At 50.8% G+C, this 18981-nt stretch overlaps 32 non-coding genes across 32 annotated transcripts; all 32 read right to left on the bottom strand.

The window, feature by feature from the left end:
• Positions 1–3: 3 nt before the first annotated feature.
• LOC127613237 (5S ribosomal RNA) lies at positions 4–122 on the bottom strand. Its single transcript, XR_007966116.1, has one exon. It is a non-coding gene; the product is annotated as a 5S ribosomal RNA (ribosomal RNA).
• A 479-nt stretch (positions 123–601) lies between these two features.
• LOC127613557 (5S ribosomal RNA) lies at positions 602–720 on the bottom strand. The gene has a single exon (XR_007966227.1). It is a non-coding gene; the product is annotated as a 5S ribosomal RNA (ribosomal RNA).
• Positions 721–1199: 479 nt separating this feature from the next.
• Positions 1200–1318, bottom strand: LOC127612861 (5S ribosomal RNA). Its single transcript, XR_007965979.1, has one exon. It is a non-coding gene; the product is annotated as a 5S ribosomal RNA (ribosomal RNA).
• A 478-nt stretch (positions 1319–1796) lies between these two features.
• Positions 1797–1915, bottom strand: LOC127615465 (5S ribosomal RNA). The gene has a single exon (XR_007966922.1). It is a non-coding gene; the product is annotated as a 5S ribosomal RNA (ribosomal RNA).
• A 479-nt stretch (positions 1916–2394) lies between these two features.
• LOC127589069 (5S ribosomal RNA) lies at positions 2395–2513 on the bottom strand. Its single transcript, XR_007959281.1, has one exon. It is a non-coding gene; the product is annotated as a 5S ribosomal RNA (ribosomal RNA).
• A 479-nt stretch (positions 2514–2992) lies between these two features.
• LOC127589080 (5S ribosomal RNA) lies at positions 2993–3111 on the bottom strand. Its single transcript, XR_007959282.1, has one exon. It is a non-coding gene; the product is annotated as a 5S ribosomal RNA (ribosomal RNA).
• A 479-nt stretch (positions 3112–3590) lies between these two features.
• Positions 3591–3709, bottom strand: LOC127589091 (5S ribosomal RNA). The gene has a single exon (XR_007959283.1). It is a non-coding gene; the product is annotated as a 5S ribosomal RNA (ribosomal RNA).
• Positions 3710–4188: 479 nt separating this feature from the next.
• LOC127589102 (5S ribosomal RNA) lies at positions 4189–4307 on the bottom strand. Its single transcript, XR_007959284.1, has one exon. It is a non-coding gene; the product is annotated as a 5S ribosomal RNA (ribosomal RNA).
• A 478-nt stretch (positions 4308–4785) lies between these two features.
• Positions 4786–4904, bottom strand: LOC127589110 (5S ribosomal RNA). The gene has a single exon (XR_007959285.1). It is a non-coding gene; the product is annotated as a 5S ribosomal RNA (ribosomal RNA).
• A 479-nt stretch (positions 4905–5383) lies between these two features.
• On the bottom strand, positions 5384–5502 carry LOC127612840 (5S ribosomal RNA). The gene has a single exon (XR_007965970.1). It is a non-coding gene; the product is annotated as a 5S ribosomal RNA (ribosomal RNA).
• A 478-nt stretch (positions 5503–5980) lies between these two features.
• LOC127614588 (5S ribosomal RNA) lies at positions 5981–6099 on the bottom strand. Its single transcript, XR_007966632.1, has one exon. It is a non-coding gene; the product is annotated as a 5S ribosomal RNA (ribosomal RNA).
• A 479-nt stretch (positions 6100–6578) lies between these two features.
• LOC127613246 (5S ribosomal RNA) lies at positions 6579–6697 on the bottom strand. Its single transcript, XR_007966119.1, has one exon. It is a non-coding gene; the product is annotated as a 5S ribosomal RNA (ribosomal RNA).
• Positions 6698–7176: 479 nt separating this feature from the next.
• On the bottom strand, positions 7177–7295 carry LOC127589445 (5S ribosomal RNA). Its single transcript, XR_007959400.1, has one exon. It is a non-coding gene; the product is annotated as a 5S ribosomal RNA (ribosomal RNA).
• Positions 7296–7774: 479 nt separating this feature from the next.
• LOC127612863 (5S ribosomal RNA) lies at positions 7775–7893 on the bottom strand. Its single transcript, XR_007965980.1, has one exon. It is a non-coding gene; the product is annotated as a 5S ribosomal RNA (ribosomal RNA).
• Positions 7894–8371: 478 nt separating this feature from the next.
• Positions 8372–8490, bottom strand: LOC127614781 (5S ribosomal RNA). Its single transcript, XR_007966696.1, has one exon. It is a non-coding gene; the product is annotated as a 5S ribosomal RNA (ribosomal RNA).
• Positions 8491–8969: 479 nt separating this feature from the next.
• LOC127589113 (5S ribosomal RNA) lies at positions 8970–9088 on the bottom strand. The gene has a single exon (XR_007959286.1). It is a non-coding gene; the product is annotated as a 5S ribosomal RNA (ribosomal RNA).
• A 479-nt stretch (positions 9089–9567) lies between these two features.
• LOC127612638 (5S ribosomal RNA) lies at positions 9568–9686 on the bottom strand. The gene has a single exon (XR_007965892.1). It is a non-coding gene; the product is annotated as a 5S ribosomal RNA (ribosomal RNA).
• Positions 9687–10164: 478 nt separating this feature from the next.
• On the bottom strand, positions 10165–10283 carry LOC127615575 (5S ribosomal RNA). Its single transcript, XR_007966932.1, has one exon. It is a non-coding gene; the product is annotated as a 5S ribosomal RNA (ribosomal RNA).
• Positions 10284–10761: 478 nt separating this feature from the next.
• Positions 10762–10880, bottom strand: LOC127589117 (5S ribosomal RNA). Its single transcript, XR_007959287.1, has one exon. It is a non-coding gene; the product is annotated as a 5S ribosomal RNA (ribosomal RNA).
• Positions 10881–11359: 479 nt separating this feature from the next.
• LOC127589129 (5S ribosomal RNA) lies at positions 11360–11478 on the bottom strand. The gene has a single exon (XR_007959291.1). It is a non-coding gene; the product is annotated as a 5S ribosomal RNA (ribosomal RNA).
• Positions 11479–11957: 479 nt separating this feature from the next.
• LOC127612648 (5S ribosomal RNA) lies at positions 11958–12076 on the bottom strand. The gene has a single exon (XR_007965895.1). It is a non-coding gene; the product is annotated as a 5S ribosomal RNA (ribosomal RNA).
• A 478-nt stretch (positions 12077–12554) lies between these two features.
• Positions 12555–12673, bottom strand: LOC127615586 (5S ribosomal RNA). The gene has a single exon (XR_007966933.1). It is a non-coding gene; the product is annotated as a 5S ribosomal RNA (ribosomal RNA).
• A 478-nt stretch (positions 12674–13151) lies between these two features.
• Positions 13152–13270, bottom strand: LOC127588782 (5S ribosomal RNA). Its single transcript, XR_007959192.1, has one exon. It is a non-coding gene; the product is annotated as a 5S ribosomal RNA (ribosomal RNA).
• A 479-nt stretch (positions 13271–13749) lies between these two features.
• On the bottom strand, positions 13750–13868 carry LOC127614395 (5S ribosomal RNA). The gene has a single exon (XR_007966501.1). It is a non-coding gene; the product is annotated as a 5S ribosomal RNA (ribosomal RNA).
• Positions 13869–14346: 478 nt separating this feature from the next.
• On the bottom strand, positions 14347–14465 carry LOC127589131 (5S ribosomal RNA). The gene has a single exon (XR_007959292.1). It is a non-coding gene; the product is annotated as a 5S ribosomal RNA (ribosomal RNA).
• A 480-nt stretch (positions 14466–14945) lies between these two features.
• On the bottom strand, positions 14946–15064 carry LOC127589134 (5S ribosomal RNA). The gene has a single exon (XR_007959294.1). It is a non-coding gene; the product is annotated as a 5S ribosomal RNA (ribosomal RNA).
• Positions 15065–15543: 479 nt separating this feature from the next.
• LOC127614493 (5S ribosomal RNA) lies at positions 15544–15662 on the bottom strand. Its single transcript, XR_007966567.1, has one exon. It is a non-coding gene; the product is annotated as a 5S ribosomal RNA (ribosomal RNA).
• A 478-nt stretch (positions 15663–16140) lies between these two features.
• On the bottom strand, positions 16141–16259 carry LOC127589142 (5S ribosomal RNA). Its single transcript, XR_007959297.1, has one exon. It is a non-coding gene; the product is annotated as a 5S ribosomal RNA (ribosomal RNA).
• Positions 16260–16737: 478 nt separating this feature from the next.
• On the bottom strand, positions 16738–16856 carry LOC127615218 (5S ribosomal RNA). Its single transcript, XR_007966851.1, has one exon. It is a non-coding gene; the product is annotated as a 5S ribosomal RNA (ribosomal RNA).
• A 478-nt stretch (positions 16857–17334) lies between these two features.
• LOC127616756 (5S ribosomal RNA) lies at positions 17335–17453 on the bottom strand. Its single transcript, XR_007967169.1, has one exon. It is a non-coding gene; the product is annotated as a 5S ribosomal RNA (ribosomal RNA).
• Positions 17454–17932: 479 nt separating this feature from the next.
• On the bottom strand, positions 17933–18051 carry LOC127589147 (5S ribosomal RNA). The gene has a single exon (XR_007959299.1). It is a non-coding gene; the product is annotated as a 5S ribosomal RNA (ribosomal RNA).
• A 479-nt stretch (positions 18052–18530) lies between these two features.
• Positions 18531–18649, bottom strand: LOC127589153 (5S ribosomal RNA). Its single transcript, XR_007959301.1, has one exon. It is a non-coding gene; the product is annotated as a 5S ribosomal RNA (ribosomal RNA).
• Positions 18650–18981: the final 332 nt, after the last annotated feature.

Raw genomic sequence — 18981 nt, forward strand, 5'->3', positions numbered from 1 at the left:
AAAAGCTTACAGCACCTGGTATTCCCAGGCGGTCTCCCATTCAAGTACTAACCAGGCCCGACCCTGCTTAGCTTCCGAGATCGGACGAGATCGGGCGTTCTCAGGGTAGTATGGCCGTAAGCGAGGGAAAATGTGAAAATTGTCCCCTTTATAGCAGACAGGGCACTTGCGGGTCGGGGATGGAGTAGTGGGGTGATTTTTTTTTCATTTAATGACCTCCTCCCGAGAGCACGAAGGAGGGGCCCGCTCCCGTGGTGGTTTGAGCGCGCAGCCTGTCAGGCTCGCATACGGTCCTCTGCGAGCACGCAGATGCGGTATTTGATGTTTGTTGCAAAAGTGGGCTTTTCCAGTGGAGGTGCAAAGGCATCCAGCAGGCGGAAATCCCAAGCTGCTTCATGTCCAAGTGCTATCATGACCGATCCCCGTGCAGACGGCTCCCTCTGTTGGACATTAATTTTATTCCAAAGAGACGTTGATCTGTCAAATCAACGTGAAGGAAACGATTTCAAACCACAGGATAAGTGAAAGTTGAATGACGAATGAATGCCAAAATTTTTGGAAAGAGCAGTGAATCGTGTTGTGAATTGGAGGTGGGTGCAAAAGCTTACAGCACCTGGTATTCCCAGGCGGTCTCCCATCCAAGTACTAACCAGGGCCTACCCTGCTTAGCTTCCGAGATCAGACGAGATCGGGTGTTCTCAGGGTAGTATGGCCGTAAGCGAGGGAAAACGCGAAAATTATCCTCTTTATAGCAGACAGGGCACTTCTGGGTCGGGGATGGAGTAGTGGGGTGATTTTTTTTTCATTTAATGACCTCCTCCCGAGAGCACGAAGGAGGGGCCTGCTCCCGTGGTGGTTTGAGCGCGCAGCCTGTCAGGCTCGCATACGGTCCTCTGCGAGCGCGCAGATGCGGTATTTGATGTTTGTTGCAAAAGTGGGCTTTTCCAGTGGAGGTGCAAACGCATCCAGCAGGCGGAAATCCCAAGCTGTTTCATGTCCAAGTGCTATCATGACCGATCCCCGTGCAGACGGCTCCCTCTGTTGGACATTAATTTTATTCCAAAGAGACGTTGATCTGTCAAATCAACGTGAAGGAAACGATTTTAAACCACAGGATAAGTGAAAGTTGAATGACGAATGAATGCCAAAATTTTTGGAAAGAGCAGTGAATCGTGTTGAGAATTGGAGGTGGGTGCAAAAGCTTACAGCACCTGGTATTCCCAGGCGGTCTCCCATCCAAGTACTAACCAGGCCCGACCCTGCTTAGCTTCCGAGATCGGACGAGATCGGGCGTTCTCAGGGTAGTATGGCCATAAGCGAGGGAAAAAGTGAAAATTGTCCCCTTTATAGCAGACAAGGCACTTGCGGGTCGGGGATGGAGTAGTGGGGTGATTTTTTTTTCATTTAATGACCTCCTCCCGAGAGCACGAAGGAGGGGCCCGCTCCCGTGGTGGTTTGAGCGCGCAGCCTGTCAGGCTCGCATACGGTCCTCTGCGAGCACGCAGATGCAGTATTTGATGTTTGTTGCAAAAGTGGGCTTTTCCAGTGGAGGTGGAAAGGCATCCAGCAGGCGGAAATCCCAAGCTGTTTCATGTCCAAGTGCTATCATGACCGACCCCGTGCAGACGGCTCCCTCTGTTGGACATTAATTTTATTCCAAAGAGACGTTGATCTGTCAAATCAACGTGAAGGAAACGATTTCAAACCACAGGATAAGTGAAAGTTGAATGACTAATGAAAGCCAAAATTTTTGGAAAGAGCAGTGAATCGTGTTGAGAATTGCAGGTGGGTGCAAAAGCTTACAGCAGCTGGTATTCCCAGGCGGTCTCCCATCCAAGTACTAACCAGGCCCGACCCTGCTTAGCTTCCGAGAACGGACGAGATCGGGCGTTCTCAGGGTAGTATGGCCGTAAGCGAGGGAAAACGTGAAAATTGTCCCCTTTATAGCAGACATGGCACTTGCGGGTCGGGGATGGAGTAGTGGGGTGATTTTTTTTTCATTTAATGACCTCCTCCCGAGAGCACGAAGGAGGGGCCCGCTCCCGTGGTGGTTTGAGCGCGCAGCCTGTCAGGCTCGCATTCGGTCCTCTGCGAGCGCGCAGATGCGGTATTTGATGTTTGTTGCAAAAGTGGGCTTTTCCAGTGGAGGTGCAAAGGCATCCAGCAGGCGGAAATCCCAAGCTGTTTCATGTCCAAGTGCTATCATGACCGATCCCCGTGCAGACGGCTCCCTCTGTTGGACATTAATTTTATTCCAAAGAGACGTTGATCTGTCAAATCAACGTGAAGGAAACGATTTCAAACCACAGGATAAGTGAAAGTTGAATGACGAATGAATGCCAAAATTTTTGGAAAGAGCAGTGAATCGTGTTGAGAATTGGAGGTGGGTGCAAAAGCTTACAGCACCTGGTATTCCCAGGCGGTCTCCCATCCAAGTACTAACCAGGCCCGACCCTGCTTAGCTTCCGAGATCGGACGAGATCGGGCGTTCTCAGGGTAGTATGGCCGTAAGCGAGGGAAAACGCGAAAATTGTCCTCTTTATAGCAGACAGGGCACTTCTGGGTCGGGGGTGGAGTAGTGGGGTGATTTTTTTTCATTTAATAAACCTCCTCCGGAGTGCACAAAGGAGGGGCCCGCTCCCGTGGTGGTTTGAGCGCGCAGCCTGTCAGGCTCGCATACGGTCCTCTGCGAGCGCGCAGAGGCTGTACTTGATGTCTGTTGCAAAAGTGGGCTTTTCCAGTGGAGGTGCAAAGGCATCCAGCAGGCGGAAATCCCAAGCTGTTTCATGTCCAAGTGCTATCATGACCGATCCCCGTGCAGACGGCTCCCTCTGTTGGACATTAATTTTATTCCAAAGAGACGTTGATCTGTCAAATCAACGTGAAGGAAACGATTTCAAACCACAGGATAAGTGAAAGTTGAATGACGAATGAATGCCAAAATTTTTGGAAAGAGCAGTGAATCGTGTTGAGAATTGGAGGTGGGTGCAAAAGCTTACAGCACCTGGTATTCCCAGGCGGTCTCCCATCCAAGTACTAACCAGGCCCGACCCTGCTTAGCTTCCGAGATCGGACGAGATCGGGCGTTCTCAGGGTAGTATGGCCGTAAGCGAGGGAAAACGTGAAAATTGTCCCCTTTATAGCAGACATGGCACTTGCGGGTCGGGGATGGAGTCGTGGGGTGATTTTTTTTTCATTTAATGACCTCCTCCCGAGAGCACGAAGGAGGGGCCCGCTCCCGTGGTGGTTTGAGCGCGCAGCCTGTCAGGCTCGCATTCGGTCCTCTGCGAGCGCGCAGATGCGGTATTTGATGTTTGTTGCAAAAGTGGGCTTTTCCAGTGGAGGTGCAAAGGCATCCAGCAGGCGGAAATCCCAAGCTGTTTCATGTCCAAGTGCTATCATGACCGATCCCCGTGCAGACGGCTCCCTCTGTTGGACATTAATTTTATTCCAAAGAGACGTTGATCTGTCAAATCAACGTGAAGGAAACGATTTCAAACCACAGGATAAGTGAAAGTTGAATGACGAATGAATGCCAAAATTTTTGGAAAGAGCAGTGAATCGTGTTGAGAATTGGAGGTGGGTGCAAAAGCTTACAGCACCTGGTATTCCCAGGCGGTCTCCCATCCAAGTACTAACCAGGCCCGACCCTGCTTAGCTTCCGAGATCGGACGAGATCGGGCGTTCTCAGGGTAGTATGGCCGTAAGCGAGGGAAAACGCGAAAATTGTCCTCTTTATAGCAGACAGGGCACTTCTGGGTCGGGGGTGGAGTAGTGGGGTGATTTTTTTTCATTTAATAAACCTCCTCCGGAGTGCACAAAGGAGGGGCCCGCTCCCGTGGTGGTTTGAGCGCGCAGCCTGTCAGGCTCGCATACGGTCCTCTGCGAGCGCGCAGAGGCTGTACTTGATGTCTGTTGCAAAAGTGGGCTTTTCCAGTGGAGGTGCATAGGCATCCAGCAGGCGGAAATCCCAAGCTGTTTCATGTCCAAGTGCTATCATTACCGATTCCCGTGCAGACGGCTCCCTCTGTTGGACATTAATTTTATTCCAAAGAGACGTTGATCTGTCAAATCAACGTGAAGGAAACGATTTTAAACCACAGGATAAGTGAAAGTTGAATGACGAATGAATGCCAAAATTTTTGGAAAGAGCAGTGAATCGTGTTGAGAATTGGAGGTGGGTGCAAAAGCTTACAGCACCTGGTATTCCCAGGCGGTCTCCCATCCAAGTACTAACCAGGCCCGACCCTGCTTAGCTTCCGAGATCGGACGAGATCGGGCGTTCTCAGGGTAGTATGGCCGTAAGCGAGGGAAAACGTGAAAATTGTCCCCTTTATAGCAGACACGGCACTTGCGGGTCGGGGATGGAGTAGTGGGGTGATTTTTTTTTCATTTAATGACCTCCTCCCGAGAGCACGAAGGAGGGGCCCGCTCCCGTGGTGGTTTGAGCGCGCAGCCTGTCAGGCTCGCATACGGTCCTCTGCGAGCACGCAGATGCAGTATTTGATGTTTGTTGCAAAAGTGGGCTTTTCCAGTGGAGGTGCAAAGGCATCCAGCAGGCGGAAATCCCAAGCTGTTTCATGTCCAAGTGCTATCATGAACGACCCCGTGCAGACGGCTCCCTCTGTTGGACATTAATTTTATTCCAAAGAGAACTTGATCTGTCAAATCAACGTGAAGGAAACGATTTCAAACCACAGGATAAGTGAAAGTTGAATGACTAATGAAAGCCAAAATTTTTGGAAGGAGCAGTGAATCGTGTTGAGAATTGGAGGTGGGTGCAAAAGCTTACAGCACCTGGTATTCCCAGGCGGTCTCCCATCCAAGTACTAACCAGGCCCGACCCTGCTTAGCTTCCGAGATCGGACGAGATCGGGCGTTCTCAGGGTAGTATGGCCGTAAGCGAGGGAAAACGTGAAAATTGTCCCCTTTATAGCAGACACGGCACTTGCGGGTCGGGGATGGAGTAGTGGGGTGATTTTTTTTTCATTTAATGACCTCCTCCCGAGAGCACGAAGGAGGGGCCCGCTCCCGTGGTGGTTTGAGCGCGCAGCCTGTCAGGCTCGCATACGGTCCTCTGCGAGCACGCAGATGCAGTATTTGATGTTTGTTGCAAAAGTGGGCTTTTCCAGTGGAGGTGCAAAGGTATCCAGCAGGCGGAAATCCCAAGCTGCTTCATGTCCAAGTGCTATCATGACCGATACCCGTGCTGACGGCTCCCTCTGTTGGACATTAATTTTATTCCAAAGAGACGTTGATCTGTCAAATCAACGTGAAGGAAACGATTTCAAACCACAGGATAAGTGAAAGTTGAATGACGAATGAATGCCAAAATTTTTGGAAAGAGCAGTGAATCGTGTTGTGATTTGGAGGTGGGTGCAAAAGCTTACAGCACCTGGTATTCCCAGGCGGTCTCCCATCCAAGTACTAACCAGGCCCGACCCTGCTTAGCTTCCGAGATCGGACGAGATCGGGCGTTCTCAGGGTAGTATGGCCGTAAACGAGGGAAAACGTGAAAATTGTCCCCTTTATAGCAGACAAGGCACTTGCGGGTAGGGGATGGAGTAGTGTGGTGATTTTTTTTTCATTTAATGACCTCCTCCCGAGAGCACGAAGGAGGGGCCCGCTCCCGTGGTGGTTTGAGCGCGCAGCCTGTCAGGCTCGCATACGGTCCTCTGCGAGCACGCAGATGCAGTATTTGATGTTTGTTGCAAAAGTGGGCTTTTCCAGTGGAGGTGCAAAGGCATCCAGCAGGCGGAAATCCCAAGCTGTTTCATGTCCAAGTGCTATCATGACCGACCCCGTGCAGACGGCTCCCTCTGTCGGACATTAATTTTATTCCAAAGAGACGTTGATCTGTCAAATCAACGTGAAGGAAACGATTTCAAACCACAGGATAAGTGATAGTTGACTGACTAATGAAAGCCAAAATTTTTGGAAAGAGCAGTGAATCGTGTTGAGAATTGGAGGTGGGTGCAAAAGCTTAGAGCACCTGGTATTCCCAGGTGGTCTCCCATCCAAGTACTAACCAGGCCCGACCCTGCTTAGCTTCCGAGATCGGACGAGATCGGGCGTTCTCAGGGTAGTATGGCCATAAGCGAGGGAAAACGCGAAAATTGTCCCCTTTATAGCAGACAAGGCACTTGCGGGTCGGGGATGGAGTAGTGGGGTGATTTTTTTTTCATTTCATGACCTCCTCCCGAGAGCACGAAGGAGGGGCCCGCTCCCGTGGTGGTTTGAGCGCGCAGCCTGTCAGGCTCGCATACGGTCCTCTGCGAGCACGCAGATGCAGTATTTGATGTTTGTTGCAAAAGTGGGCTTTTCCAGTGGAGGTGCAAAGGCATCCAGCAGGCGGAAATCCCAAGCTGCTTCATGTCCAAGTGCTATCATGACCGATCCCCGTGCAGACGTCTCCCTCTGTTGGACATTAATTTTATTCCAAAGAGACGTTGATCCGTCAAATCAACGTGAAGGAAACGATTTCAAACCACAGGATAAGTGAAAGTTGAATGACGAATGAATGCCAAAATTTTTGGAAAGAGCAGTGAATCGTGTTGTGAATTGGAGGTGGGTGCAAAAGCTTACAGCACCTGGTATTCCCAGGCGGTCTCCCATTCAAGTACTAACCAGGCCCGACCCTGCTTAGCTTCCGAGATCGGACGAGATCGGGCGTTCTCAGGGTAGTATGGCCGTAAGCGAGGGAAAATGTGAAAATTGTCCCCTTTATAGCAGACAGGGCACTTGCGGGTCGGGGATGGAGTAGTGGGGTGATTTTTTTTTCATTTAATGACCTCCTCCCGAGAGCACGAAGGAGGGGCCCGCTCCCGTGGTGGTTTGAGCGCGCAGCCTGTCAGGCTCGCATACGGTCCTCTGCGAGCACGCAGATGCGGTATTTGATGTTTGTTGCAAAAGTGGGCTTTTCCAGTGGAGGTGCAAAGGCATCCAGCAGGCGGAAATCCCAAGCTGCTTCATGTCCAAGTGCTATCATGACCGATCCCCGTGCAGACGGCTCCCTCTGTTGGACATTAATTTTATTCCAAAGAGACGTTGATCTGTCAAATCAACGTGAAGGAAACGATTTCAAACCACAGGATAAGTGAAAGTTGAATGACGAATGAATGCCAAAATTTTTGGAAAGAGCAGTGAATCGTGTTGTGAATTGGAGGTGGGTGCAAAAGCTTACAGCACCTGGTATTCCCAGGCGGTCTCCCATCCAAGTACTAACCAGGCCCTACCCTGCTTAGCTTCCGAGATCAGACGAGATCGGGTGTTCTCAGGGTAGTATGGCCGTAAGCGAGGGAAAACGCGAAAATTATCCTCTTTATAGCAGACAGGGCACTTCTGGGTCGGGGATGGAGTAGTGGGGTGATTTTTTTTTCATTTAATGACCTCCTCCCGAGAGCACGAAGGAGGGGCCTGCTCCCGTGGTGGTTTGAGCGCGCAGCCTGTCAGGCTCGCATACGGTCCTCTGCGAGCGCGCAGATGCGGTATTTGATGTTTGTTGCAAAAGTGGGCTTTTCCAGTGGAGGTGCAAACGCATCCAGCAGGCGGAAATCCCAAGCTGTTTCATGTCCAAGTGCTATCATGACCGATCCCCGTGCAGACGGCTCCCTCTGTTGGACATTAATTTTATTCCAAAGAGACGTTGATCTGTCAAATCAACGTGAAGGAAACGATTTTAAACCACAGGATAAGTGAAAGTTGAATGACGAATGAATGCCAAAATTTTTGGAAAGAGCAGTGAATCGTGTTGAGAATTGGAGGTGGGTGCAAAAGCTTACAGCACCTGGTATTCCCAGGCGGTCTCCCATCCAAGTACTAACCAGGCCCGACCCTGCTTAGCTTCCGAGATCGGACGAGATCGGGCGTTCTCAGGGTAGTATGGCCATAAGCGAGGGAAAACGTGAAAATTGTCCCCTTTATAGCAGACAAGGCACTTGCGGGTCGGGGATGGAGAAGTGGGGTGATTTTTTTTTCATTTAATGACCTCCTCCCGAGAGCACGAAGGAGGGGCCCGCTCCCGTGGTGGTTTGAGCGCGCAGCCTGTCAGGCTCGCATACGGTCCTCTGCGAGCACGCAAATGCAGTATTTGATGTTTGTTGCAAAAGTGGGCTTTTCCAGTGGAGGTGGAAAGGCATCCAGCAGGCGGAAATCCCAAGCTGTTTCATGTCCAAGTGCTATCATGACCGACCCCGTGCAGACGGCTCCCTCTGTTGGACATTAATTTTATTCCAAAGAGACGTTGATCTGTCAAATCAACGTGAAGGAAACGATTTCAAACCACAGGATAAGTGAAAGTTGAATGACTAATGAAAGCCAAAATTTTTGGAAAGAGCAGTGAATCGTGTTGAGAATTGGAGGTGGGTGCAAAAGCTTACAGCAGCTGGTATTCCCAGGCGGTCTCCCATCCAAGTACTAACCAGGCCCGACCCTGCTTAGCTTCCGAGATCGGACGAGATCGGGCGTTCTCAGGGTAGTATGGCCGTAAGCGAGGGAAAACGTGAAAATTGTCCCCTTTATAGCAGACATGGCACTTGCGGGTCGGGGATGGAGTCGTGGGGTGATTTTTTTTTCATTTAATGACCTCCTCCCGAGAGCACGAAGGAGGGGCCCGCTCCCGTGGTGGTTTGAGCGCGCAGCCTGTCAGGCTCGCATTCGGTCCTCTGCGAGCGCGCAGATGCGGTATTTGATGTTTGTTGCAAAAGTGGGCTTTTCCAGTGGAGGTGCAAAGGCATCCAGCAGGCGGAAATCCCAAGCTGTTTCATGTCCAAGTGCTATCATGACCGATCCCCGTGCAGACGGCTCCCTCTGTTGGACATTAATTTTATTCCAAAGAGACGTTGATCTGTCAAATCAACGTGAAGGAAACGATTTCAAACCACAGGATAAGTGAAAGTTGAATGACGAATGAATGCCAAAATTTTTGGAAAGAGCAGTGAATCGTGTTGAGAATTGGAGGTGGGTGCAAAAGCTTACAGCACCTGGTATTCCCAGGCGGTCTCCCATCCAAGTACTAACCAGGCCCGACCCTGCTTAGCTTCCGAGATCGGACGAGATCGGGCGTTCTCAGGGTAGTATGGCCGTAAGCGAGGGAAAACGCGAAAATTGTCCTCTTTATAGCAGACAGGGCACTTCTGGGTCGGGGGTGGAGTAGTGGGGTGATTTTTTTTCATTTAATAAACCTCCTCCGGAGTGCACAAAGGAGGGGCCCGCTCCCGTGGTGGTTTGAGCGCGCAGCCTGTCAGGCTCGCATACGGTCCTCTGCGAGCGCGCAGAGGCTGTACTTGATGTCTGTTGCAAAAGTGGGCTTTTCCAGTGGAGGTGCATAGGCATCCAGCAGGCGGAAATCCCAAGCTGTTTCATGTCCAAGTGCTATCATTACCGATTCCCGTGCAGACGGCTCCCTCTGTTGGACATTAATTTTATTCCAAAGAGACGTTGATCTGTCAAATCAACGTGAAGGAAACGATTTTAAACCACAGGATAAGTGAAAGTTGAATGACGAATGAATGCCAAAATTTTTGGAAAGAGCAGTGAATCGTGTTGAGAATTGGAGGTGGGTGCAAAAGCTTACAGCACCTGGTATTCCCAGGCGGTCTCCCATCCAAGTACTAACCAGGCCCGACCCTGCTTAGCTTCCGAGATCGGACGAGATCGGGCGTTCTCAGGGTAGTATGACCGTAAGCGAGGGAAAACGTGAAAATTGTCCCCTTTATAGCAGACACGGCACTTGCGGGTCGGGGATGGAGAAGTGGGGTGATTTTTTTTTCATTTAATGACCTCCTCCCGAGAGCACGAAGGAGGGGCCCGCTCCCGTGGTGGTTTGAGCGCGCAGCCTGTCAGGCTCGCATACGGTCCTCTGCGAGCACGCAGATGCAGTATTTGATGTTTGTTGCAAAAGTGGGCTTTTCCAGTGGAGGTGGAAAGGCATCCAGCAGGCGGAAATCCCAAGCTGTTTCATGTCCAAGTGCTATCATGACCGACCCCGTGCAGACGGCTCCCTCTGTTGGACATTAATTTTATTCCAAAGAGACGTTGATCTGTCAAATCAACGTGAAGGAAACGATTTCAAACCACAGGATAAGTGAAAGTTGAATGACTAATGAAAGCCAAAATTTTTGGAAAGAGCAGTGAATCGTGTTGAGAATTGGAGGTGGGTGCAAAAGCTTACAGCAGCTGGTATTCCCAGGCGGTCTCCCATCCAAGTACTAACCAGGCCCGACCCTGCTTAGCTTCCGAGATCGGACGAGATCGGGCGTTCTCAGGGTAGTATGGGCGTAAGCGAGGGAAAACGTGAAAATTGTCCCCTTTATAGCAGACATGGCACTTGCGGGTCGGGGATGGAGTCGTGGGGTGATTTTTTTTTCATTTAATGACCTCCTCCCGAGAGCACGAAGGAGGGGCCCGCTCCCGTGGTGGTTTGAGCGCGCAGCCTGTCAGGCTCGCATTCGGTCCTCTGCGAGCGCGCAGATGCGGTATTTGATGTTTGTTGCAAAAGTGGGCTTTTCCAGTGGAGGTGCAAAGGCATCCAGCAGGCGGAAATCCCAAGCTGTTTCATGTCCAAGTGCTATCATGAACGACCCCGTGCAGACGGCTCCCTCTGTTGGACATTAATTTTATTCCAAAGAGAACTTGATCTGTCAAATCAACGTGAAGGAAACGATTTCAAACCACAGGATAAGTGAAAGTTGAATGACTAATGAAAGCCAAAATTTTTGGAAAGAGCAGTGAATCGTGTTGAGAATTGGAGGTGGGTGCAAAAGCTTACAGCACCTGGTATTCCCAGGCGGTCTCCCATCCAAGTACTAACCAGGCCCGACCCTGCTTAGCTTCCGAGATCGGACGAGATCGGGCGTTCTCAGGGTAGTATGGCCGTAAGCGAGGGAAAACGTGAAAATTGTCCCCTTTATAGCAGACACGGCACTTGCGGGTCGGGGATGGAGTAGTGGGGTGATTTTTTTTTCATTTAATGACCTCCTCCGGAGTGCACAAAGGAGGGGCCCGCTCCCGTGGTGGTTTGAGCGCGCAGCCTGTCAGGCTCGCATTCGGTCCTCTGCGAGCGCGCAGATGCGGTATTTGATGTTTGTTGCAAAAGTGGGCTTTTCCAGTGGAGGTGCAAAGGCATCCAGCAGGCGGAAATCCCAAGCTGTTTCATGTCCAAGTGCTATCATGACCGATCCCCGTGCAGACGGCTCCCTCTGTTGGACATTAATTTTATTCCAAAGAGACGTTGATCTGTCAAATCAACGTGAAGGAAACGATTTCAAACCACAGGATAAGTGAAAGTTGAATGACGAATGAATGCCAAAATTTTTGGAAAGAGCAGTGAATCGTGTTGAGAATTGGAGGTGGGTGCAAAAGCTTACAGCACCTGGTATTCCCAGGCGGTCTCCCATCCAAGTACTAACCAGGCCCGACCCTGCTTAGCTTCCGAGATCGGACGAGATCGGGCGTTCTCAGGGTAGTATGGCCGTAAGCGAGGGAAAACGCGAAAATTGTCCTCTTTATAGCAGACAGGGCACTTCTGGGTCGGGGGTGGAGTAGTGGGGTGATTTTTTTTCATTTAATAAACCTCCTCCGGAGTGCACAAAGGAGGGGCCCGCTCCCGTGGTGGTTTGAGCGCGCAGCCTGTCAGGCTCGCATACGGTCCTCTGCGAGCGCGCAGAGGCTGTACTTGATGTCTGTTGCAAAAGTGGGCTTTTCCAGTGGAGGTGCATAGGCATCCAGCAGGCGGAAATCCCAAGCTGTTTCATGTCCAAGTGCTATCATTACCGATTCCCGTGCAGACGGCTCCCTCTGTTGGACATTAATTTTATTCCAAAGAGACGTTGATCTGTCAAATCAACGTGAAGGAAACGATTTTAAACCACAGGATAAGTGAAAGTTGAATGACGAATGAATGCCAAAATTTTTGGAAAGAGCAGTGAATCGTGTTGAGAATTGGAGGTGGGTGCAAAAGCTTACAGCACCTGGTATTCCCAGGCGGTCTCCCATCCAAGTACTAACCAGGCCCGACCCTGCTTAGCTTCCGAGATCGGACGAGATCGGGCGTTCTCAGGGTAGTATGACCGTAAGCGAGGGAAAACGTGAAAATTGTCCCCTTTATAGCAGACACGGCACTTGCGGGTCGGGGATGGAGAAGTGGGGTGATTTTTTTTTCATTTAATGACCTCCTCCCGAGAGCACGAAGGAGGGGCCCGCTCCCGTGGTGGTTTGAGCGCGCAGCCTGTCAGGCTCGCATACGGTCCTCTGCGAGCACGCAGATGCAGTATTTGATGTTTGTTGCAAAAGTGGGCTTTTCCAGTGGAGGTGGAAAGGCATCCAGCAGGCGGAAATCCCAAGCTGTTTCATGTCCAAGTGCTATCATGACCGACCCCGTGCAGACGGCTCCCTCTGTTGGACATTAATTTTATTCCAAAGAGACGTTGATCTGTCAAATCAACGTGAAGGAAACGATTTCAAACCACAGGATAAGTGAAAGTTGAATGACTAATGAAAGCCAAAATTTTTGGAAAGAGCAGTGAATCGTGTTGAGAATTGGAGGTGGGTGCAAAAGCTTACAGCAGCTGGTATTCCCAGGCGGTCTCCCATCCAAGTACTAACCAGGCCCGACCCTGCTTAGCTTCCGAGATCGGACGAGATCGGGCGTTCTCAGGGTAGTATGGGCGTAAGCGAGGGAAAACGTGAAAATTGTCCCCTTTATAGCAGACATGGCACTTGCGGGTCGGGGATGGAGTCGTGGGGTGATTTTTTTTTCATTTAATGACCTCCTCCCGAGAGCACGAAGGAGGGGCCCGCTCCCGTGGTGGTTTGAGCGCGCAGCCTGTCAGGCTCGCATTCGGTCCTCTGCGAGCGCGCAGATGCGGTATTTGATGTTTGTTGCAAAAGTGGGCTTTTCCAGTGGAGGTGCAAAGGCATCCAGCAGGCGGAAATCCCAAGCTGTTTCATGTCCAAGTGCTATCATGAACGACCCCGTGCAGACGGCTCCCTCTGTTGGACATTAATTTTATTCCAAAGAGAACTTGATCTGTCAAATCAACGTGAAGGAAACGATTTCAAACCACAGGATAAGTGAAAGTTGAATGACTAATGAAAGCCAAAATTTTTGGAAAGAGCAGTGAATCGTGTTGAGAATTGGAGGTGGGTGCAAAGGCTTACAGCACCTGGTATTCCCAGGCGGTCTCCCATCCAAGTACTAACCAGGCCCGACCCTGCTTAGCTTCCGAGATCGGACGAGATCGGGCGTTCTCAGGGTAGTATGGCCGTAAGCGAGGGAAAACGTGAAAATTGTCCCCTTTATAGCAGACACGGCACTTGCGGGTCGGGGATGGAGTAGTGGGGTGATTTTTTTTTCATTTAATGACCTCCTCCCGAGAGCACGAAGGAGGGGCCCGCTCCCGTGGTGGTTTGAGCGCGCAGCCTGTCAGGCTCGCATACGGTCCTCTGCGAGCACGCAGATGCAGTATTTGATGTTTGTTGCAAAAGTGGGCTTTTCCAGTGGAGGTGCAAAGGTATCCAGCAGGCGGAAATCCCAAGCTGCTTCATGTCCAAGTGCTATCATGACCGATCCCCGTGCTGACGGCTCCCTCTGTTGGACATTAATTTTATTCCAAAGAGACGTTGATCTGTCAAATCAACGTGAAGGAAACGATTTCAAACCACAGGATAAGTGAAAGTTGAATGACGAATGAATGCCAAAATTTTTGGAAAGAGCAGTGAATCGTGTTGTGATTTGGAGGTGGGTGCAAAAGCTTACAGCACCTGGTATTCCCAGGCGGTCTCCCATCCAAGTACTAACCAGGCCCGACACTGCTTAGCTTCCGAGATCGGACGAGATCGGGCGTTCTCAGGGTAGTATGGCCGTAAGCGAGGGAAAACGTGAAAATTGTCCCCTTTATAGCAGACAAGGCACTTGCGGGTAGGGGATGGAGTAGTGTGGTGATTTTTTTTTCATTTAATGACCTCCTCCCGAGAGCACGAAGGAGGGGCCCGCTCCCGTGGTGGTTTGAGCGCGCAGCCTGTCAGGCTCGCATACGGTCCTCTGCGAGCACGCAGATGCAGTATTTGATGTTTGTTGCAAAAGTGGGCTTTTCCAGTGGAGGTGCAAAGGCATCCAGCAGGCGGAAATCCCAAGCTGTTTCATGTCCAAGTGCTATCATGAACGACCCCGTGCAGACGGCTCCCTCTGTTGGACATTAATTTTATTCCAAAGAGAACTTGATCTGTCAAATCAACGTGAAGGAAACGATTTCAAACCACAGGATAAGTGAAAGTTGAATGACTAATGAAAGCCAAAATTTTTGGAAAGAGCAGTGAATCGTGTTGAGAATTGGAGGTGGGTGCAAAAGCTTACAGCACCTGGTATTCCCAGGCGGTCTCCCATCCAAGTACTAACCAGGCCCGACCCTGCTTAGCTTCCGAGATCGGACGAGATCGGGCGTTCTCAGGGTAGTATGGCCGTAAGCGAGGGAAAACGTGAAAATTGTCCCCTTTATAGCAGACACGGCACTTGCGGGTCGGGGATGGAGTAGTGGGGTGATTTTTTTTTTCATTTAATGACCTCCTCCCGAGAGCACGAAGGAGGGGCCTGCTCCCGTGGTGGTTTGAGCGCGCAGCCTGTCAGGCTCGCATACGGTCCTCTGCGAGCGCGCAGATGCGGTATTTGATGTTTGTTGCAAAAGTGGGCTTTTCCAGTGGAGGTGCAAACGCATCCAGCAGGCGGAAATCCCAAGCTGTTTCATGTCCAAGTGCTATCATGACCGATCCCCGTGCAGACGGCTCCCTCTGTTGGACATTAATTTTATTCCAAAGAGACGTTGATCTGTCAAATCAACGTGAAGGAAACGATTTTAAACCACAGGATAAGTGAAAGTTGAATGACGAATGAAAGCCAAAATTTTTGGAAAGAGCAGTGAATCGTGTTGTGATTTGGAGGTGGGTGCAAAAGCTTACAGCACCTGGTATTCCCAGGCGGTCTCCCATCCAAGTACTAACCAGGCCCGACCCTGCTTAGCTTCCGAGATCGGACGAGATCGGGCGTTCTCAGGGTAGTATGGCCGTAAGCGAGGGAAAACGCGAAAATTGTCCTCTTTATAGCAGACAGGGCACTTCTGGGTCGGGGGTGGAGTAGTGGGGTGATTTTTTTTCATTTAATAAACCTCCTCCGGAGTGCACAAAGGAGGGGCCCGCTCCCGTGGTGGTTTGAGCGCGCAGCCTGTCAGGCTCGCATACGGTCCTCTGCGAGCGCGCAGAGGCTGTACTTGATGTCTGTTGCAAAAGTGGGCTTTTCCAGTGGAGGTGCATAGGCATCCAGCAGGCGGAAATCCCAAGCTGTTTCATGTCCAAGTGCTATCATTACCGATTCCCGTGCAGACGGCTCCCTCTGTTGGACATTAATTTTATTCCAAAGAGACGTTGATCTGTCAAATCAACGTGAAGGAAACGATTTTAAACCACAGGATAAGTGAAAGTTGAATGACGAATGAATGCCAAAATTTTTGGAAAGAGCAGTGAATCGTGTTGAGAATTGGAGGTGGGTGCAAAAGCTTACAGCACCTGGTATTCCCAGGCGGTCTCCCATCCAAGTACTAACCAGGCCCGACCCTGCTCAGCTTCCGAGATCGGACGAGATCGGGCGTTCTCAGGGTAGTATGGCCGTAAGCGAGGGAAAACGTGAAAATTGTCCCCTTTATAGCAGACACGGCACTTGCGGGTCGGGGATGGAGTAGTGGGGTGATTTTTTTTTCATTTAATGACCTCCTCCCGAGAGCACGAAGGAGGGGCCCGCTCCCGTGGTGGTTTGAGCGCGCAGCCTGTCAGGCTCGCATACGGTCCTCTGCGAGCACGCAGATGCAGTATTTGATGTTTGTTGCAAAAGTGGGCTTTTCCAGTGGAGGTGCAAAGGCATCCAGCAGGCGGAAATCCCAAGCTGTTTCATGTCCAAGTGCTATCATGAACGACCCCGTGCAGACGGCTCCCTCTGTTGGACATTAATTTTATTCCAAAGAGAACTTGATCTGTCAAATCAACGTGAAGGAAACGATTTCAAACCACAGGATAAGTGAAAGTTGAATGACTAATGAAAGCCAAAATTTTTGGAAAGAGCAGTGAATCGTGTTGAGAATTGCAGGTGGGTGCAAAAGCTTACAGCACCTGGTATTCCCAGGCGGTCTCCCATCCAAGTACTAACCAGGCCCGACCCTGCTTAGCTTCCGAGATCGGACGAGATCGGGCGTTCTCAGGGTAGTATGGCCGTAAGCGAGGGAAAACGTGAAAATTGTCCCCTTTATAGCAGACACGGCACTTGCGGGTCGGGGATGGAGTAGTGGGGTGATTTTTTTTTCATTTAATGACCTCCTCCCGAGAGCACGAAGGAGGGGCCTGCTCCCGTGGTGGTTTGAGCGCGCAGCCTGTCAGGCTCGCATACGGTCCTCTGCGAGCGCGCAGATGCGGTATTTGATGTTTGTTGCAAAAGTGGGCTTTTCCAGTGGAGGTGCAAACGCATCCAGCAGGCGGAAATCCCAAGCTGTTTCATGTCCAAGTGCTATCATGAACGACCCCGTGCAGACGGCTCCCTCTGTTGGACATTAATTTTATTCCAAAGAGAACTTGATCTGTCAAATCAACGTGAAGGAAACGATTTCAAACCACAGGATAAGTGAAAGTTGAATGACTAATGAAAGCCAAAATTTTTGGAAAGAGCAGTGAATCGTGTTGAGAATTGGAGGTGGGTGCAAAAGCTTACAGCAGCTGGTATTCCCAGGCGGTCTCCCATCCAAGTACTAACCAGGCCCGACCCTGCTTAGCTTCCGAGATCGGACGAGATCAGGCGTTCTCAGGGTAGTATGGCCGTAAGCGAGGGAAAACGTGAAAATTGTCCCCTTTATAGCAGACATGGCACTTGCGGGTCGGGGATGGAGTCGTGGGGTGATTTTTTTTTCATTTAATGACCTCCTCCCGAGAGCACGAAGGAGGGGCCCGCTCCCGTGGTGGTTTGAGCGCGCAGCCTGTCAGGCTCGCATTCGGTCCTCTGCGAGCGCGCAGATGCGGTATTTGATGTTTGTTGCAAAAGTGGGCTTTTCCAGTGGAGGTGCAAAGGCATCCAGCAGGCGGAAATCCCAAGCTGTTTCATGTCCAAGTGCTATCATGACCGACCCCGTGCAGACGGCTCCCTCTGTTGGACATTAATTTTATTCCAAAGAGACGTTGATCTGTCAAATCAACGTGAAGGAAACGATTTCAAACCACAGGATAAGTGAAAGTTGAATGACTAATGAAAGCCAAAATTTTTGGAAAGAGCAGTGAATCGTGTTGAGAATTGGAGGTGGGTGCAAAAGCTTACAGCAGCTGGTATTCCCAGGCGGTCTCCCATCCAAGTACTAACCAGGGCCGACCCTGCTTAGCTTCCGAGATCGGACGAGATCGGGCGTTCTCAGGGTAGTATGGGCGTAAGCGAGGGAAAACGTGAAAATTGTCCCCTTTATAGCAGACATGGCACTTGCGGGTCGGGGATGGAGTCGTGGGGTGATTTTTTTTTCATTTAATGACCTCCTCCCGAGAGCACGAAGGAGGGGCCCGCTCCCGTGGTGGTTTGAGCGCGCAGCCTGTCAGGCTCGCATTCGGTCCTCTGCGAGCGCGCAGATGCGGTATTTGATGTTTGTTGCAAAAGTGGGCTTTTCCAGTGGAGGTGCAAAGGCATCCAGCAGGCGGAAATCCCAAGCTGTTTCATGTCCAAGTGCTATCATGACCGATCCCCGTGCAGACGGCTCCCTCTGTTGGACATTAATTTTATTCCAAAGAGACGTTGATCTGTCAAATCAACGTGAAGGAAACGATTTCAAACCACAGGATAAGTGAAAGTTGAATGACGAATGAATGCCAAAATTTTTGGAAAGAGCAGTGAATCGTGTTGAGAATTGGAGGTGGGTGCAAAAGCTTACAGCACCTGGTATTCCCAGGCGGTCTCCCATCCAAGTACTAACCAGGCCCGACCCTGCTTAGCTTCCGAGATCGGACGAGATCGGGCGTTCTCAGGGTAGTATGGCCGTAAGCGAGGGAAAACGCGAAAATTGTCCTCTTTATAGCAGACAGGGCACTTCTGGGTCGGGGGTGGAGTAGTGGGGTGATTTTTTTTCATTTAATAAACCTCCTCCGGAGTGCACAAAGGAGGGGCCCGCTCCCGTGGTGGTTTGAGCGCGCAGCCTGTCAGGCTCGCATACGGTCCTCTGCGAGCGCGCAGAGGCTGTACTTGATGTCTGTTGCAAAAGTGGGCTTTTCCAGTGGAGGTGCATAGGCATCCAGCAGGCGGAAATCCCAAGCTGTTTCATGTCCAAGTGCTATCATTACCGATTCCCGTGCAGACGGCTCCCTCTGTTGGACATTAATTTTATTCCAAAGAGACGTTGATCTGTCAAATCAACGTGAAGGAAACGATTTTAAACCACAGGATAAGTGAAAGTTGAATGACGAATGAATGCCAAAATTTTTGGAAAGAGCAGTGAATCGTGTTGAGAATTGGAGGTGGGTGCAAAAGCTTACAGCACCTGGTATTCCCAGGCGGTCTCCCATCCAAGTACTAACCAGGCCCGACCCTGCTTAGCTTCCGAGATCGGACGAGATCGGGCGTTCTCAGGGTAGTATGGCCGTAAGCGAGGGAAAACGTGAAAATTGTCCCCTTTATAGCAGACACGGCACTTGCGGGTCGGGGATGGAGTAGTGGGGTGATTTTTTTTTCATTTAATGACCTCCTCCCGAGAGCACGAAGGAGGGGCCCGCTCCCGTGGTGGTTTGAGCGCGCAGCCTGTCAGGCTCGCATACGGTCCTCTGCGAGCACGCAGATGCAGTATTTGATGTTTGTTGCAAAAGTGGGCTTTTCCAGTGGAGGTGCAAAGGCATCCAGCAGGCGGAAATCCCAAGCTGTTTCATGTCCAAGTGCTATCATGAACGACCCCGTGCAGACGGCTCCCTCTGTTGGACATTAAT

Source organism: Hippocampus zosterae, chromosome 1 (genome assembly GCF_025434085.1).
Source record: "Hippocampus zosterae strain Florida chromosome 1, ASM2543408v3, whole genome shotgun sequence".
Lineage (NCBI taxonomy): Eukaryota > Metazoa > Chordata > Actinopteri > Syngnathiformes > Syngnathidae > Hippocampus > Hippocampus zosterae.